The sequence below is a fragment of the Salvia splendens genome, chromosome 21 (genome assembly GCF_004379255.2).
Source record: "Salvia splendens isolate huo1 chromosome 21, SspV2, whole genome shotgun sequence".
Lineage (NCBI taxonomy): Eukaryota > Viridiplantae > Streptophyta > Magnoliopsida > Lamiales > Lamiaceae > Salvia > Salvia splendens.
In genome coordinates, this window is record NC_056052.1 from 13,921,107 (window position 1) to 13,938,749 (window position 17,643).

Here is a 17,643-nt window from a genome sequence, read left to right on the forward strand (position 1 = left end):
AATCAAACACACCCCAAAGGGCGGAGGGTTGAGGCGGACCCACACCTGTGCATTACCAAAACCATTGGTTACAAACAAACATACACCGAGTCGCCCAAAAGTGACGACTCACCAAGGCATGACAAATTAGAGTACAACGAGGGCCTCCCTAACAACTAGAGGTGGTCATCTATATACTCTCAAAATCCAATTACCATTTGATACAAACTTTGTATCCCCAACACTTCTGTCCATCACCTAGCTAAGGCCCGCAATAGGGATACCTCCGCTAGGTACATGCCCTCCTGGATCAAGGTCCTCGATGTTGCCCTCTATCTCCCGGTTGGGGCGCCCACATGCGATACTCATGGAGCTAAAGCTCGCGTCATTCGCACCCGGTGGGACACTCCCAAATGTCACCGTAGCAACATTCTCCTTCAAATGCCAATCATCTACGTGTGGAGCCTTGGTGTGCATATCGCCCTCATGCACTTTTCCTTTCCTCCTCCTCGACACCAATTGGAAGCCATCCTCATCCACATTTGGGTGACTCCTACTAGCCACTCTTGACTTCGACGATTCTGCACCCAATGTACCCTCGATGTACTCCGCGTGATTGTTACAATCTTTGGACTTCTCCAACTGTCCAATGGACGATGGAGTGCCATTCTCCTTTGGGCGCCACTCACCGTGGATGATCTTGGCGGCATGGCTTGAAAGGTTCTCCTTGTATGATGCTCGGCGACCCTTGTCTCTACCCCGAGACTTCCTTCCCGCTGCATGGCAATCCTCTTTCTCATGCCCAACATGTTTACAATTACAACAAAACAATGGAATACGGTCCCATGCCACTTTGTACCTCGAGTCTTTGCCTCGGATATTAAGGATGATCTCTTCCGTCGGGGGAGTAGAGATGTCAATCTCTACGCAAATCCTTGCGAATGAGAGTCGGCTTTGATGAATTGTGGCATGATCGGCTTGTAGTGGCTTGCCAAGGAGCTTACCGATTGCCAAGAGGGCCGATTCCTCATAGAGATGAGCCGGTATACCTAATATGTTACACCACACGGCAACAATTGGCGACTCAAAGAACGTGTTAAAATCCGGCGCCCACTTGAACACCCTCATCGGATGGCAATCAACATACCAATTCGGACTCCCATTAGGGCCATTTAGCACCTTAGCATAATCGGCCACCTCTTGAAATTGGAGTAAAATATGCTTAGCATTCAAGTATTTCCATGTGAATGCTCCAACTAGCCCCATGCCACTAAGACTTTTTTGAATTTGGGTTGTGGACGGGAGTGAATGGGAGAACTTCCCGACAATAGCTAGCCCTAGCTTCTCCGAGAGAAAATCCGTTTCAAAATCGAAAAAGGAGAGCGATGGTGTACCTTCAAAAGAGCCGGCTGTACCCAAAGGCTTGGTCTTGCCGTCGTCCAAGGGGATTGGCTCGGACTTTCGATTTGGGGCCGATGAACCCTCCACGGCCCCGGTCCCCCCGTGGTTGGAATGATTCGTTGCCGCCTTCCGCACATTCGCCGGCGGTGCCAGCGTTTCCGGTGAAGATTCCGGCGGTGCCAGCTTTTCCGGTGACGGCTCCGGCCGTTGTGCCACGGGGGCACGGTCTTCCATGCATGCATCAGCCTCAAGGTGGAGGTAAGTAGCACATGGTATTGCTTGTGAGTACAAATAGTCATTTTCCCCATTTGGAGCAACACCTTCTTCCCCATGCAAAGTGGTCTTTGTCTCTACCTCTTTTTGCAAGTCACATGATTCCAACACATCACATGCCACCCCATCATCTAGCCTAGGACCCATGTGATGTATTGTACTTGCACCGGTTGGGTGGTGGTCCAGCTCACTCCGGCTCGCCGGCGCCGGCGAAATTCCGGCCACCTCCTCGGAGTTGAGCATTTCCATTGCAATCTTCTTCTTCTTTCTTCCATCTTTGCTGTCGACTCCTTCATCGGCTCAACTACCTCCCGGAAACCGGATTTGACTGGTGGGTCCACTAGGTCATCGTCCGAGATTCCGGCAGCAAAATACCGTTCATGGTCGAGAAGGAGTAAGTGACCCGTAGTTGCTTCGAAGGGGCCCGGCCTCGCCATTTGAGCAAACGTTCTCATCGTATACCCATCGGAAGGCTGCTCTCCTTCCGGCGACGCCGTCTCCTCATCATTTTTCCCGGCGAGTAGCTCCTCAGCCATTTCGAAGATCATTTTTTTCTTGATTCGACTAACCCCCAAAATAGTCTCAAGGCCTGTACGTTTCAGCTCACGTCGGCCTCTCTCAGGGAAAGGAGTCCCGGCCCTCTTCGTCTTTGGCCGTGGGATGAAAGGGAGACTCCGTTCCGGCGAGCGGGGTGATTGGATCGTGTGAGATGAAACCGTAGCAGCCTCAACCGCCGGTTCTCCGCCGGCCTTCAATCTCGATACAAATACGGGCACAAAATAGACGGGCCTTGTTGGCCGTAGCACGGTCCACTTGGATCGGATTGCCGAGGAGCTTCCCGATGGCAAATAAGGCCGCTTGATCATAGAGATGTATCGGGAGGCCGATAAAGTTGCACCAAATGGCCGCAATGGGTGACTCACAATACGCATCGAAATCCGGAGACCATTTGAAGACCTTTGGGGCCGCTTAGGAGTCAAGCATAATCCGTAATATCCTCAAATTGAACAAGAATATGCTTGGCATTAATATATTTCCACGAGAAACCACGACAAAATTTTGAGGTAGATGCAAAGCCAATGTTCGGGATGTTCTCGGGGACGAAGACTTGTGGCCCATCAGTGTGTGGAGTTCCCCGGAGCAAATCCGCCATGGTTTTCGGAGTATGATTGTGTCCCGAGTTAGTCGCGCCATAGCCGGCCTGGTTCGGGTCATGCAAATTATTGTTCGATGCCCAACCTGATTTGGCCGAGGAGTCTCGGCTCGGTTGCCCAGGGCTGACTCATGGCGTCTCCAGCAACGGCCCCATCGTGTGAGGACCCGACGGCCCCGCGCAAGGAACATGGGAGGTGTCGGCCGAGCCCTCGTGCGTGCCTTTCGTCGCTGCTGAAATGCTCGGCATATTCGAGTCACCCGCGACACCGACGTGCCCACCATGCTCGTAGCTACCGCGATGCCCGGCGCACCCGGCATATCCAAGAAGCCCGCGACACCCGACGCACCCGCCATACCCGATACGTCCGAGATGCCCGAGACGCCCATCATACCCGATACGTCCGAGACGCCCGCCATCCCCGATACGCCCGAGGCTTTTTTTTTTTTTTAATCAAACACCTTCACGGTGGAGGGTTCGTGGGTCCCTCATCCCTATATTTCAAAAGTGGTTGAATACAAAACGTGGCCACTTTCCATAAGTCATCAAGGCCTTGGATGATAGGTCTTTGAGTTCGGATGGTCTCCCAAGTTGATGCTAGTGAGAACTCCCCATTGTGTGAAAGCCTCCATCTCGGCACATCCGGCCCCTCCGGGATGATTGGCGTGTCAAGGATCTTCCGGACGATGTGTTGTGTAAGGCCGGCTTGCGCTTGTAGAATCCGCAACTTGGTTTCATTCCAAGATCCATTGATAATGTAATCAGCAACATGGACAAGGGGGCCTCCCCTATCATCAAGACAAAGTTCCCTCAAAGGAACCTCTCCTAGCCATAGGTCATCCCAAAATGATATCTTACCTTCTCGCACCACCCAACGAATGTACGGTTGCGCCTGTGCCCGAGCCTTCAAAAGCCTCTTCCAAGTAGGGCTACACCTCCCCGAGGCTCTAGCTGTGAGTGGGGACGCCTTAAGGCAATATTTAGTCATCATGTACGTAGCCCAAAGGGAGTTTTGTTCCCGGAATCTCCACCATAATTTAATATTAAAGGCACGTAAGACCTCCTTGAACTTCCGAATGCCCAAGCCCCCTTCGGCCGTGGGTAGGCAAACCTGATCACATCCTATCCAGTGCGTCCTTTTCTTCTCATTACTCGACCCCCAAAAGAAGCGAGCCACTTGTTGATCTAATTGCTTGAGGGCTCCGCCGGTTGGCTCGATCGCTTGAAAAATATGTAAGGGAATCGCCTCAAGTGTGCTTTTTATCAAGGTTAGTCTCCCCCCAAAGGAAAGGTGTCGGTGAGCCCATCCAGATATCCTAGCCGAGATTTTCTCTCGAAGAAACATGAACATATCCGTGCGCTTCACCCCCCGGTAAATAGGGACACCAAGGTAAAGGAAGGGGAACGTACCTCGTGAGAAACCTCCTTCACTTTGAATTATGTTTGACCAGCCTTCATGCGCCTCGGAGATGTAGAAATTGCTCTTGCCGAGGTTGATTTGTTGTCCGGACACCTCGGCATAATGCTCAAGACATGCACGTAGCCTCCGGAGGGGGTTTACGGCCGCTTGCGTGAAGATGATGATGTCGTCCGCATAGGCGAGGTGGCTGATCTCCATGCTGCCTCGGGTTGCTTTGTATGTCATCTCTTTGTCTCCGAGGATAAGTTTATCGAGTGATCTCGAGAGATAGTCCGCAGCAAGGACGAAGAGGGCGGGGGAAATGGGGTCCCCTTGTCTAAGGCCACGAGTGGATTTGAAAAAGCCCGTCGGGGCCCCGTTGATAAGGATCGAGAACCAGCATGTCCCGATGCACCTTTCTATGAGCGCCACCCAAGGTTCGGGGAAGCCCATTTGCTTGAGGACTTTTAGGAGGAACGGCCATTGAACCCTATCATAGGCCTTAGCCATGTCAATCTTGATAGCAACATTAGGGGCTGGTGTACTTCTATGGAGCTCATGGAACATCTCCTGTGCAAGGAGTACATTGTCATTGAGGAGCCTCCCTTTGACAAACCCGCTTTGATTCGGTGCGACAACACTTGGAAGGAATGGGGCAAGGCGCCTCGTGAGGACTTTAGTAATCACCTTGTTGATCACGTTACACAAGCTAATGGGCCTATAGTCTCCCCAAGTCTCGGGTAAAGGCTTCTTGGGGATGAGTACGATACTCGTGGCCGTGAAGCTGCGGGGGAGGAAAGCCCCACCAAAAAATTGCCTAACCGCTTCCACCACGTCTGGCCCCACGATTCCCCAACAAGCTTGGAAGAACAATGCCGAGAAGCCATCCGGGCCGGGCGCGCTATTGGCCGAGATATCGAAGACAGCTCGTTTCACCTCATCCGCATCCGGGGGTTTGGGGAGGCCCGCCAACTGCTCCGAGGGAGGGAGTGGATGTAAGAGGCTGAGGTCCGGATCCACAAGCTCCGGGTAGCTTGGGGCTAGGAGGTTTTGAAAGAACTCAACCGCCGATTCTTTGATGGCCGTGTCATCCGTAAGTTCACGCCCATTAGCGTTAATCTTGTGGATACGTAGCCGAATCCTCTTCTGCTTCACCCAACTTTGGTAAAATCTAGTGTTTTTATCCCCTTCTTCCAACCAACGGAGGGCCGCCTTCTGACGCCAAAAATCTTCCTCCATCTTAAGGAGAAGGATGTACTCAGCAATTTGTTTGTTGACCCCTGTTCTATTCCGGGCCGAGGGGTCACCTTCAAACTCCGATTGAGCCAGCGCAATGTTCTCTTCACAAGTTTTGAGGCTGGCGTGTATATTCCCAAAAACCTCCTTGTTCCATCTTTTAAGCGTTTGTTTGATCCTAGCCAGCTTGATCTTCAAATTGAGGAGGCCCACAGCCTCCGTGGGAGCCATCCAATCTTCTTGCACCAACTCACCAAAACCCTCATGCCGGACCCACATGTTTTGGAACCGGAAGGCTCTACCACCCCCGTGGGCATTAGGTAGCCTGCATCTGACGAGGAGAGGCCGGTGGTCCGAAGCAATACGGGGTAGGTTAGTGACTCTTATTGCATCAAACAATTGGGGCGTCATCTCACTAATCAACACCCTATCCAGCCTTTCCATGAGGCCGTTCTTTGCCGAGGTGAATTCAGCCCCATCATAGCCTGGGTCCATTAGTCTGCAATCCTCAATGGCCTCTACGAAATCCACCATTTCGGCCTGACGATTTGTGTCGCTTCCCGTCCTATCTCGAGTGGAGAGGATTGTGTTGAAGTCCCCTCCAATGAACCACGGTATTCCCTCCGAAACTTGGGCAATATCTCTCATCTTTTCCCAAAGGGCATGCCGCTCTCCTCTCGTGCATTTAGCATACACGGCCGAGATCATAATAGGGGTTGAGATCCGGGGACAAGTGAGCCTCCCATGTAGCAGCTGGTCCGTGTCATCCATCACAACAAAATCCATCCCTTCCTCCACAAAAATCCAAATTTTCCCATTGGTGTTCGTCCCCTTGTAGGACAGCCCCAACACTTTCGAGAATTTGTCCGGATTAGGGGAGGTAAGCGGCTCCATTATTGCAAGAAAACAAATATTATGAGATTTAATTAGTCTTTTTAGGACGTTTTGGGTTGACGCGTTCGCGATTCCCCTAACGTTCCAAAATAGAAAATTTAACGACATGATTAACAAGAGGAGTTCGTACCCGGCGGGATTGACCCCCCTCCTTGGAATTCAATGATTTGAAGGTCCTTCTCCCCATGAGATGCCGCGGCCTCCAAAAAGGCGGGATTGGCGCCCTCATCGATTTCATTATGGGAGATGGTATCATCCCAATTTTCCTCGTCTTCCATATCATTTTCCACGAAGTTCTCTTGAGCCATGAGGGTGAAATATCGGTTAGTACTCAAATGACTTGATGGCCTTTGTGCCTCGGTTTTCTCTAGGTCGAAGGGTTTAAAGAAGCCTTTCGGTTGCACATGGGCCCCCGAAGTCGGGTTCACTTCTCGCCGCGCCATGTCCGCTCCTCTTGGCGTACCCCCGCGCCCATTTCCAAAAGAGGGGAATTTAGCGAGCACCCCTTTAGGTGAAGAGGTGGTATGCTCATCATGGATGATGATCATGTCCTTACTCCCGGCACCTTGCATATCACCCAAAAAGTCCGGCCCCGACCACTCCGCCCCCGAGTACATATTGGCTCTCGGGTTCATCCGGATGTTGCCTTCCTTTCCCTTGTGTTTCCCTTGTTGTTTCCATTCCATGTTATTATCGGTGTGCCTCGGATCAGTATTGTTCTTCTTAGCTCCTATTCCTCCGTGTTGTGGTTGTTTTGGTGTTGCTAAGTTGTAATTTCGTTTTGGAGGTCGATCCGCCTTCCCGGAAGCGTAACAAACTTCACTCTTGTGACCGACATGTTTGCATTCTCCACAGTAGGACGGGATCTTATCCCACTTTACTTGCTGCACCAAAGGACGCCCACAAATGTCAAGGATGATCTCGTCGGGTGGCGGCTTTGTAATGTCGATCTCAATGCATAGCCGCGCAAAGGAGAGTCTTGATTTGTTGGCCGTCGCTCTATCTACTTGTATCGGGTTACCAAGGAGTTTCCCAATGGCATAGAGGGCCGATTGATCAAATAGGTGGATCGGGAGTCCAATTAGGTTGCACCATATAGCCGCAATTGGAGATTCACAATAGGCGTCAAATTCCGGAGACCATTTGAAAACTCTCATCGGATGCCGATCAATGAACCACACCGATGTCCCTTTGGGTCCACTTAGGAGCCGAGCATAGTCCGTCATGTCCTCAAATTGAACAAGAATATGTTTGGCATTAATATATTTCCAAGTATAGCCACGGCAAAACATAATGTTGTCTAGAGCCTTTTGGATTTGATAGGAAGCCGGGATTGAGTGCGAGAACTTACCTACAATAGCATGGCCGAGGGACGAGGCCAACCTTTGGATTTCTGACCCGGAGAAGTAAATGGATGGCACTCCGTTTGCCGTGGAAGCAAAGCCGATATTTTGGATGTTCTCCGGGACAAAGACTTGCGGGCCTTCAACCGCCGATGGCCCCCGCACCATGTCGGCCATGGATTTTGGCTTGGTGGGGTTCCCCACGCCCGGCTCGGTATTGCCTCCTAAAGGGTTGTGTGTCGGCTTATCTTTTGATTTAGCTGCACCGTTTGGGTCGGTTCGCGGATCATCACACGAGTCCCTCTCGACCCTGGGTGCGTAAGGAGGCCGCGGCATTTCTATGTCCATCTCGGTCGGCGTCGGGTCCATCGCATGCGTGTCCGAGGCCGAAGGCGCGGACGTGTCTCGAGGGGGGTTGCGGATTGCATTGGTCCTCGGCCATCCCGTACTCACTAACGCCGAGCCGGCTTCGAATGATGCTCGGATTTTCCGGGTCCTTCCCTTTTCGAGAGGTGGGAAATCTTCAAGGGAAGGGCCATGCTCAATGAGAGGCGCGCATTGTTCAATATCTTTGTCTCTCCGGTCTGGGAGAAGGGTGACCTTCGCCGTGTAGTCCGTGGCCGGTGAGGGTTCGGCGAGGAGGGGCTGCGCCGCCGCCGCATCAAGCATCTCCGCCGCGGCAAGGTGAATGATTTGGAGGATATCACTCTTTTTTGGATTCATTTGCTGCATTGGTAGGGGTGAGCATGGCTCCACATGTGACTTCCGGTTTTGGTAAGGGGCAAAAGCACTTTCCGAAAGGTAATAATGTCACGCAATGGGGTTGCAGCTGCTTGAGTGAAGATAATAATGTCATCGGCATATGCTAAGTGGCTGATTTCCATGCACCTCCTGGCCGCTTTGAAGGTCATCTCTTTTTTACCAAGGATGAGCTTGTCGAGGGCCCTGGAGAGATACTCTGCGGCAATCACAAACAACGCCGGGGAGATGGGGAATCCTTGTCTGAGCCCCCGAGTAGATTTGAAGAATCCAGTTGGGACACCGTTAATAAGGACCGAGAACCAACAAGAACCAATGCACCTTTCAATGTATTGGTCCAAGAACCCCACGTATAATGATTGGCAGCGGATTTCCTTGATTGATAATCTGGTTTGATCCACTTCCAGAGCTTGGAAAACCTCGACCCGTTGGCTATGTAATCAGCCAAGAACCTCGGTATGGTTGAACGCCACAAGAACTTGCTCAAAGTATCTTGATAAGTTCCAAACAAGTGAAAAACTCTACAAAGAGAATTCAACTCACAAGACAAACTCTATTTTCGTATTTGATCAATGATGTCCTCAAATGACATGCTTACAAGCCTATTTATAGGCTAGAATGGACTCTTGAAAGTCTCATATCATTAGTACAACTTAAGACCTTTAGAATGACTCATAATAAGTGAAAAGTAACTCCTAACTATTGGTGTGACTTTAGGACATCTAAAGTCACTTATTTAACTCAAAAAGTAACTTAAAAATGACTCTTCATTTTTGCTGCTCCAACTTGGACGAAAATGAATCATTTATCTTCAATTTGGGCCTCCAAAATGTGATATATATTGACTCAAAACTTCATGCATTGGGCTGCCCACTAACTTGAATAATATTCACCATTTGGCCCAATGTTGAATGGTCTTGGAATTGGGCTTTTATTTCATCAACTAAAAGCATCATGGACTCCTTTATCTTCTTAGCTCTAGCTCTTGTAATTGGTCCACTTTGAATGATTAATGGATCCATCTTCTTGTCCTTGTTGATCAGCTTGGGTGTACCTCCATCATTCCCTTCTTCTTCAAGAGGATTCGTCCTCGAATCTAATTCACCAACATAAGGAGATAAATCAGAAACATTGAAAGTAGCACTTACATTAAACTCACCAGGTAAGTCAAGTTTGTAAGCATTATCATTGACTTTTCCAATCACTTGGAATGGTCCATCTCCTCTTGGCTGCAACTTGGACTTTCTTTTCGAAGGAAATCTCTCCTTTCTCATATGCAACCAAACCCAATCTCCCGGCTCAAAGATGACTTGTTTCCGACCCTTGTTGGCTTGCTTTGCATATTGTTCTGTCCTCTTTTCAATGTTGAGTCTTACCCTTTCATGCAATCTTTTCACCATTTCAGCCTTAGCTTTTCCATCAAGACTTGCACGATCTTCAATAGGTATTGGAATCAAATCTAGTGGACTCAATGGATTGAAACCATACACAACTTCAAATGGGGAAAAGTTAGTAGCAGAATGGACACTTCGATTATAAGCAAACTCAGCAAAAGGTAAGCATTCCTCCCAACTTTTCAAGTTCTTTTTAACTAAAGTTCGTAGTAATTGAGACAAAGTCCTATTAACTACTTCAGTTTGTCCATCAGTTTGTGGATGACAAGTAGTAGAAAACAAGAGTTTAGTTCCTAACTTATTCCACAACACTCGCCAAAAATGACTCACAAAATTAGCATCTCGATCACTCACAATTGATCTAGGAACACCATGCAAACGGACAATTTCTTTAAAGAACAAATCAGCGATATGAGATGCATCATCAGTTTTGTGACATGGAATAAAATGTGCCATTTTTGAAAACCTATCAACAACCACAAAAACTGAATCTCTACCTCTTTTTGTTCTTGGCAAACAAACAACAAAGTCCATTGAAATATCCTCCCAAGGTGCACTAGGAATTGGTAACGGTTTGTACAAACCAATCCAAGCCCCTTGGCCTAGCGGTAAAGGGTGCTGGATACCGCGTCTATCCTGGAGGTCTCGAGTTCGAACCCTGGGTGGCGTAATTTGTCTTTCCTCCTTATTATAGGAGTTGATTTGATTTGTAATTTCCTCCTTCATATATATGATATAAATATATGAAGTTAATTTTAAAAAAAAAAAAAAAAAAAAAACGGTTTGTACAAACCATGTGGGTGTGATTTAGACTTGGCTTGCATGCAAGTTATGCATCTTTTACAAATTCTTTCAACATCCACACGCATTTTAGGCCAAAAGAAATGTTCATGCAAAACATCCATTGTCTTATGGACTCCAAAATGCCCCATTAAACCACCACCATGTGCTTCACGCACAAGCAATTCACGCATAGAACCTTTAGGAATGCACAGTTTATTTTCTCTAAACAAATAGCCATCATGCCTATAGAACTTGTCAAATGCAGCATGCTCACAAGCTAAATAGATAGAAGAAAAGTCCGGGTCATTATCATACATTTCCTTAATCAACTCAAAACCAAGCAACTTAGAACTCAAATTAGTGATCAAAATGTACCTCCGAGACAATGCATCAGCCACAATGTTTTCTTTTCCCTTTTTGTATTTGATTACATAGGGAAATGATTCAATGAATTCCACCCACTTAACATGTCTCTTGCTAAGCTTACCTTGACCTTTCAAGTACTTGAGAGATTCATGATCCGTATGAATTACAAACTCTCTAGGCCACAAGTAATGCTGCCATGTTTCCAAAGCTCTAACCAACGCATATAACTCCTTGTCATATGTTGGATAGTTCAATTGAGCTCCTTTCAACTTTTCGCTAAAGTAAGCGATTGGCTTTCCATCCTGCAACAAAACAGCTCCGATGCCTACTCCAGATGCATCACATTCAAGCCCAAACATGTTATCAAAGTTAGGCAAAGAAAGAATTGGTGCAGTTGTAAGTTTTTCTTTCAGGAGATTAAAAGCATGCTCTTGTTTTTCTCCCCAATAAAAACAAACATCATTTTTCACAATTTCATTCAAAGGTGCAGCAATTGTACTAAAATCCTTGACAAACCTCCTATAAAAACTTGCAAGACCATGAAAACTTCTAACTTGTGCTACATTTTGAGGAGTTGGCCATTCTAAAATAGCTTTCACCTTATCCTTTTCCATTTCAATCCCATTAGCACTTATAACAAAACCAAGAAAAACAACTTTATCCATGCAAAATGAACACTTCTTGAGATTAGCATACAATGATTCTTTTCTTAAGGTGTCCAAATTAGCATGCACATGGTTAAGATGTTCATCCACATTTTTGCTATAGACAAGAATATCATCAAAATAAACAACCACAAATTTTCCAATGAATTTTCTCAAAACATGGTGCATCAATCTCATGAAAGTGCTTGGTGCATTAGTTAAACCAAAAGGCATGACTAACCACTCATATAGACCAAATTTTGTTTTAAAGGCTGTTTTCCATTCATCTCCTTCTCTAATGCGAATTTGATGATAACCACTTTTCAAATCGATCTTACTAAACACAACAGATCCATGCAATTCATCAAGCATATCATCTAGCCTATGAATAGGATAGCGATACTTTACAGTGATTTTGTTGATTGCTCGACAGTCGGTGCATATCCTCCATGATCCATCTTTCTTAGAAACAACAATTACCGGAACAGCACATGGACTCATGCTCTCACGGATTTTTCCATTGTCCAACAACTCTTGCACTTGCCTTTGAATTTCCTTAGTCTCTTCGGGTTTGGCTCTATAGGCTGGTCGATTTGGTAGAACTGCCCCGGGAATAAGGTCAATTTGGTGTTCAATACCTCTTAATGGCGGTAATCCACTTGATTCTTCCACGGGAAAAACAACTTCGAATTCCTGTAAAAGAGACACAAAAGCACTTGGCAAAGAAGTGGTTAATTCGTTAGTGGTAAACAAAGACTGTTTGTACACTAAGATGAAAACACTCTTTTTTTCAACTATTGCACTCTTTATTTCTCTTGCTCCCACATAAAAGTTCTTTTTTTCATTCGGACTCTTTTCACTTGACTCTTTTTCAATGCCCTCACCTTTTTTCCTCTCATTCTTACTTTTCTCTCGACTCTTTTTTTCACTCGACTCTTTTTCAATGCTCTCACTTCTTTTCCTCTCAACCTCACGAGCTCTCCTTGCTTGTGACAATTTCTGTTGGTCCTCTTGAACTTGTTGAGGTGTTAAAGACACAAGCATAGTAGACTTGTTGTTGTGCTTGAAGGTGTAGTGGTTGTGAAATCCATCATAAGTCACTCTACGATCAAACTGCCATGGCCTCCCCAAAAGAATGTGACTAGCATGCATTGGCACAACATCGCAAAGAACATCATCTTTATAATTGCCAATTGAAAACGAAATTAGAACTCGCTTAGTCACTCGAATTTCTCCACATTCATTAAGCCATTGTAGCTTGTACGGATTAGGATGTTTTTCCGTTGTTAAGCTCAACTTTTCCACCATTTCAGAACTTGCAACGTTTGCACAACTACCACCATCAATAATCATTATGCAAAGTTTACCTTGGACCAAACACCTTGTGTGGAAGATGTTCTCCCTTTGCTGATCATCGTTTCTGTTTTGCATGTTTAGAGCCCTTCGAACCACCAAAAGTTCTCCATGTTCTGGTTCAATCTCCTCCAATTGTTTATCCTCCTCCTCCTCATCATCATCTTCACGTTCACTTTCAGATTCTATCTCTCCATTTGGCTTCAAAATCATCACCCTTTTGTTTGGACATTGAGATGCAATGTGTCCAACACCTTGACAACGAAAACATTTGATATCTCTATTTCGAGTAGAAGTAGAAGTAGAAATACCTTTACCCTTCTCAAATTCTTTGGACTTGGATGTCGACGCCTCATTTTGGGGTTTAGAACCTGCCCCAAAATTGGGTTTGGTTGAAGTCCACTCTTTTGTCCTTGAAGAATGAGAACTTGTTGAAAAATTCTTTTGGATTGTTCCTTTCTTCTTCAATTGTCCCTCCACCTTCATGGCCATATGAACCATGTCCTCCAACTCCACATAGTGTTGAAGCTCCACAATGTTTGCAATCTCCCTATTCAGCCCACATAAGAATCGAGCCATAGTTGCTTCTCTATCTTCTTCAACATTTGCCCTAATCATGGCAATCTCCATGTCTTTGTAGTACTCATCAACAGATTTAGTACCTTGTTTCATAGATTGTAATTTTTGATACAATTCACGAAAATAATGAGAAGGTACAAATCTCTTACGCATTATGCTTTTCATTTCTTCCCAAGTCGAAACTGGTCTTCCTCCGTATCGCCTTGTACTAGTTGTCAATTGATCCCACCAAACTATAGCATAGTCAGTGAATTCAATAGCAGCAAGTCTAACCTTTTTCTCCTCGGAATAGTTGTGACATTCAAAGATGAGATCCACCTTTCTCTCCCACTCCAAATAAGCTTCGGGGTTACTCCTTCCTTGGAATGTTGGGATCTTCAGTTTGATGCTTCTCAAATCACCATCCACTTCATTTGTACGCCCTCTTCTACCGTTTCCACGTCTCTCATTTCGATGCCTATATGAAGCATCATCTTCTCCTCCACTCTCTTCCTCCTCGTTATTATTTTCATTTGTTGCCTGAACTTCTAGCCTCTCCAACCGCCCTGAAACACTTTCCAGAATCCGTGCAAACCTTGCAAATTGTTGTTGCATGGCTTTCAACGTAGGATCAACTGGAATATGATCGTCAGTAGAATCCATCCTCACAGTTCACTCGTGTATCACACAAAATTAAACCTCACAAAACACTCGTGTATATCACTCGTTGGCTTTTACCTCCCCTCAAATAACCTCACCACTCAAGCCTTTTACCACTCTTTCTCTTTTGCAAAGATAACACAAGTAAAAAAACAAATCAAAAACAAAACAAGAACTAATAACGACCAACCAAACTTCAGCCCTTGAAGGATGAAAGGAAATGGTCAAGAAAATATGAGGTGAAATATGTATTGGGGTTTTTTTTTTCGGATTTTTTTTTTTTGGATTTTTTTTTTGGAATTTTTTTTTCGGATTTTTTTTTGGATTTTTTTTTTTTTGGATTTTTTTTTCAAGGATATGAAAGATAAACAATGTAAGATAAAGCTATGGATAGATCAATACCAGTTGGCTCGTGATACCAAATGATATGGATTGGGATACGACGAAGGACCCGTTGGATATATTGATCCAAGAACCCCACGTATAATGATTGGCAGCGAATTTCCTTGATTGATAATCTGGTTTGATCCACTTCCAGAGCTTGGAAAACCTCGACCCGTTGGCTATGTAATCAGCCAAGAACCTCGGTATGGTTGAACGCCACAAGAACTTGCTCAAAGTATCTTGATAAGTTCCAAACAAGTGAAAAACTCTACAAAGAGAATTCAACTCACAAGACAAACTCTATTTTCGTATTTGATCAATGATGTCCTCAAATGACATGCTTACAAGCCTATTTATAGGCTAGAATGGACTCTTGAAAGTCTCATATCATTAGTACAACTTAAGACCTTTAGAATGACTCATAATAAGTGAAAAGTAACTCCTAACTATTGGTGTGACTTTAGGACATCTAAAGTCACTTATTTAACTCAAAAAGTAACTTAAAAATGACTCTTCATTTTTGCTGCTCCAACTTGGACGAAAATGCATCATTTATCTTCAATTTGGGCCTCCAAAATGTGATATATATTGACTCAAAACTTCATGCATTGGGCTGCCCACTAACTTGAATAATATTCACCATTTGGCCCAATGTTGAATGGTCTTGGAATTGGGCTTTTATTTCATCAACTAAAAGCATCATGGACTCCTTTATCTTCTTAGCTCTAGCTCTTGTAATTGGTCCACTTTGAATGATTAATGGATCCATCTTCTTGTCCTTGTTGATCAGCTTGGGTGTACCTCCATCAAAAGACCTGTTTTATGGCTTCCACCACATCCAATCCAAGAATCCCCCAACATGTTTGGTAGAAGACGGCCGAGAAGCCATCCGGACCTGGAGCACTGTCCCCGGAGATGTCAAAAACCGCTTTCTTCACCTCCTCGGAGTTCGGTGGGTAGTGTAGCTCCTCAAGATCCGTTGAGGGGGGGAGTTGTTGAATAAGATCAAGGTCCGGGTCCTCAAGGTCCGGGGTGTCCGGGGCGAGAAGGCTCCGAAAGAATTCGACCGCCGAGTGCCGTATCTCAGTTTCATCTGCAATCTCCTGGCCATTCACATTGATAGAGTGAATTCGGAGTCTAACTCTCTTCTGCTTCACCCAGCTTTGGTAGAATCTGGTATTCTTATCTCCATCTGCTAGCCACCTTAGAGCCGCCTTTTGCCTCCAGAAGTCCTCCTCCATCCGGAGAAGAAGGATGTACTCGGCAATGCTTTTGTTGATCTCGGTTCTATTGTGTGGCGTTGGATCAGAATCAAAGTCGGCTTGAGCCTGCGCGATTCTTTCCTCCATTCCTTTGAGATTGGCGTGAATGTTGCCAAAAACCTCCTTGTTCCACGCCTTGAGGGCCTTTTTGCTTCTAGCAAGCTTAGTTTGGAGATTCAATAGCCCACTCGCCTCTGTTGGTTGAGCCCAAATATTCTGCACAAGCTGCAGGAAGCCTTCATGCCGGACCCACATGTTTTGGAAACGAAAGGCGCTGCCCCCGGAGGGAAGCCTCGGCATCTTACACCTTGCAAGAATCGGACCATGATCCGAGGAAACCCTTGGGAGATTAGTCACCCTTGTTGCCTCAAACGCATTAGACCATGCCTCATTAACAAGCAGCCTGTCCAACCTCTCAAACAAGCCATTTTTAGCCCAAGTGAACTCCGCACCATCGAATCCCGGGTCCAAAAGCCGGCAATCTTCAATTGCTTCGGCAAAATCAATCATCTCTGCTTGCCGGTTGGTTTCACTACCAACCCTGTCTTCGTGTGCAAGGATCGTATTAAAATCCCCTCCAATCAGCCACGGGGTTCCTTCCGTCCTGAATGATGTCTCCCTCATTTTATCCCACAGAGGGTGTCGCTCCAACCTACTACATTTAGCGTAGATGGCCGAAATGGAGATATGATTCGCCATGCGGTGCGAAGTAAGCCTTCCGTGTAGGACTTGGTCCGAGTCCTCCTCAATGATGAAGTTGGCACCCTCCTCGGCGAATACCCATATCTTACCAGACGTATTTGATCCTTTGAAATTTAGTCCCAGCACCTTGGAATACCGATCCGGGTCGGGATTAGTGAGTGGCTCCATTATTGCAAGAAACATGACATTATAACACTTGATTAGTCTTTTAAGGACGTTTTGGGTCGGCGCATTAGCGATTCCCCTAGCGTTCCAAAACATGAGGTTGTAAGACATGATTAACAAGGTAGGGTCGTACCCGGAAGGTTTGAAGGCCCTCCTTGGAATATGACAATCTGATGGTCATCATCCATCGAGTGATTGTCGGCATCAACTTGTTGCGAGGCATCCTTAGGTTGTGCTCCAAAGGTTTGGAAATCCATTTCCACCTCTTCCATCTCGCCACATGCTTCGACGTCAAATTCCCCGTTAGCCATGAGCGAGTAGTACTTGTTTGTGCTGATGACATTGCCCGTCCACTCATCTTCACTCCTTCCATGGTTTGATGAGGGATGTCGCCCTCGCCCTCTCGAGCCCCCTCTTGACCCACCTCGGGAGCTCAAAGCCATCCGACGGCTTGTGTCTCCATGTTCCCACGGCACACCCGTTGATTCCTCATCTTTCGATTTTATTCGACTCGGCCCCATTGAGTATTTAGTAGTGGCTTCCTCACCTTGGACCGGCCTTGTGTTAAGTTGACCTTTCCCAAGCCCATCATCTTCTTGAAGGTTGCCCACAATGTCCGGACCCTCCCAGACCGACTCCTCCCCACTCTGCCTAGCTTTCGGGGGTGATCCCTTTCCTTTGTTTCTCCTTTGCCGTCTCCACTCATTGTTATCATTTTGCTTGGCCTCCAAATTGGCTTGCTTTTCCGTGGCTTGCTTTTCCGTGGGACTGTTTCCATCTTGATTTGCTTTTTGGGGGGCTGCATTGTTGTAGTTTCTTTTCGGTGGCCTCTCGGTCTTTCCCACAGCATAGCAAACATTGCTCGAGTGGCCGACGTGCTTACACTCCCGACAATAGGCTGGAATTTTATCCCACCGCACTTGTTGGGCCGTCTC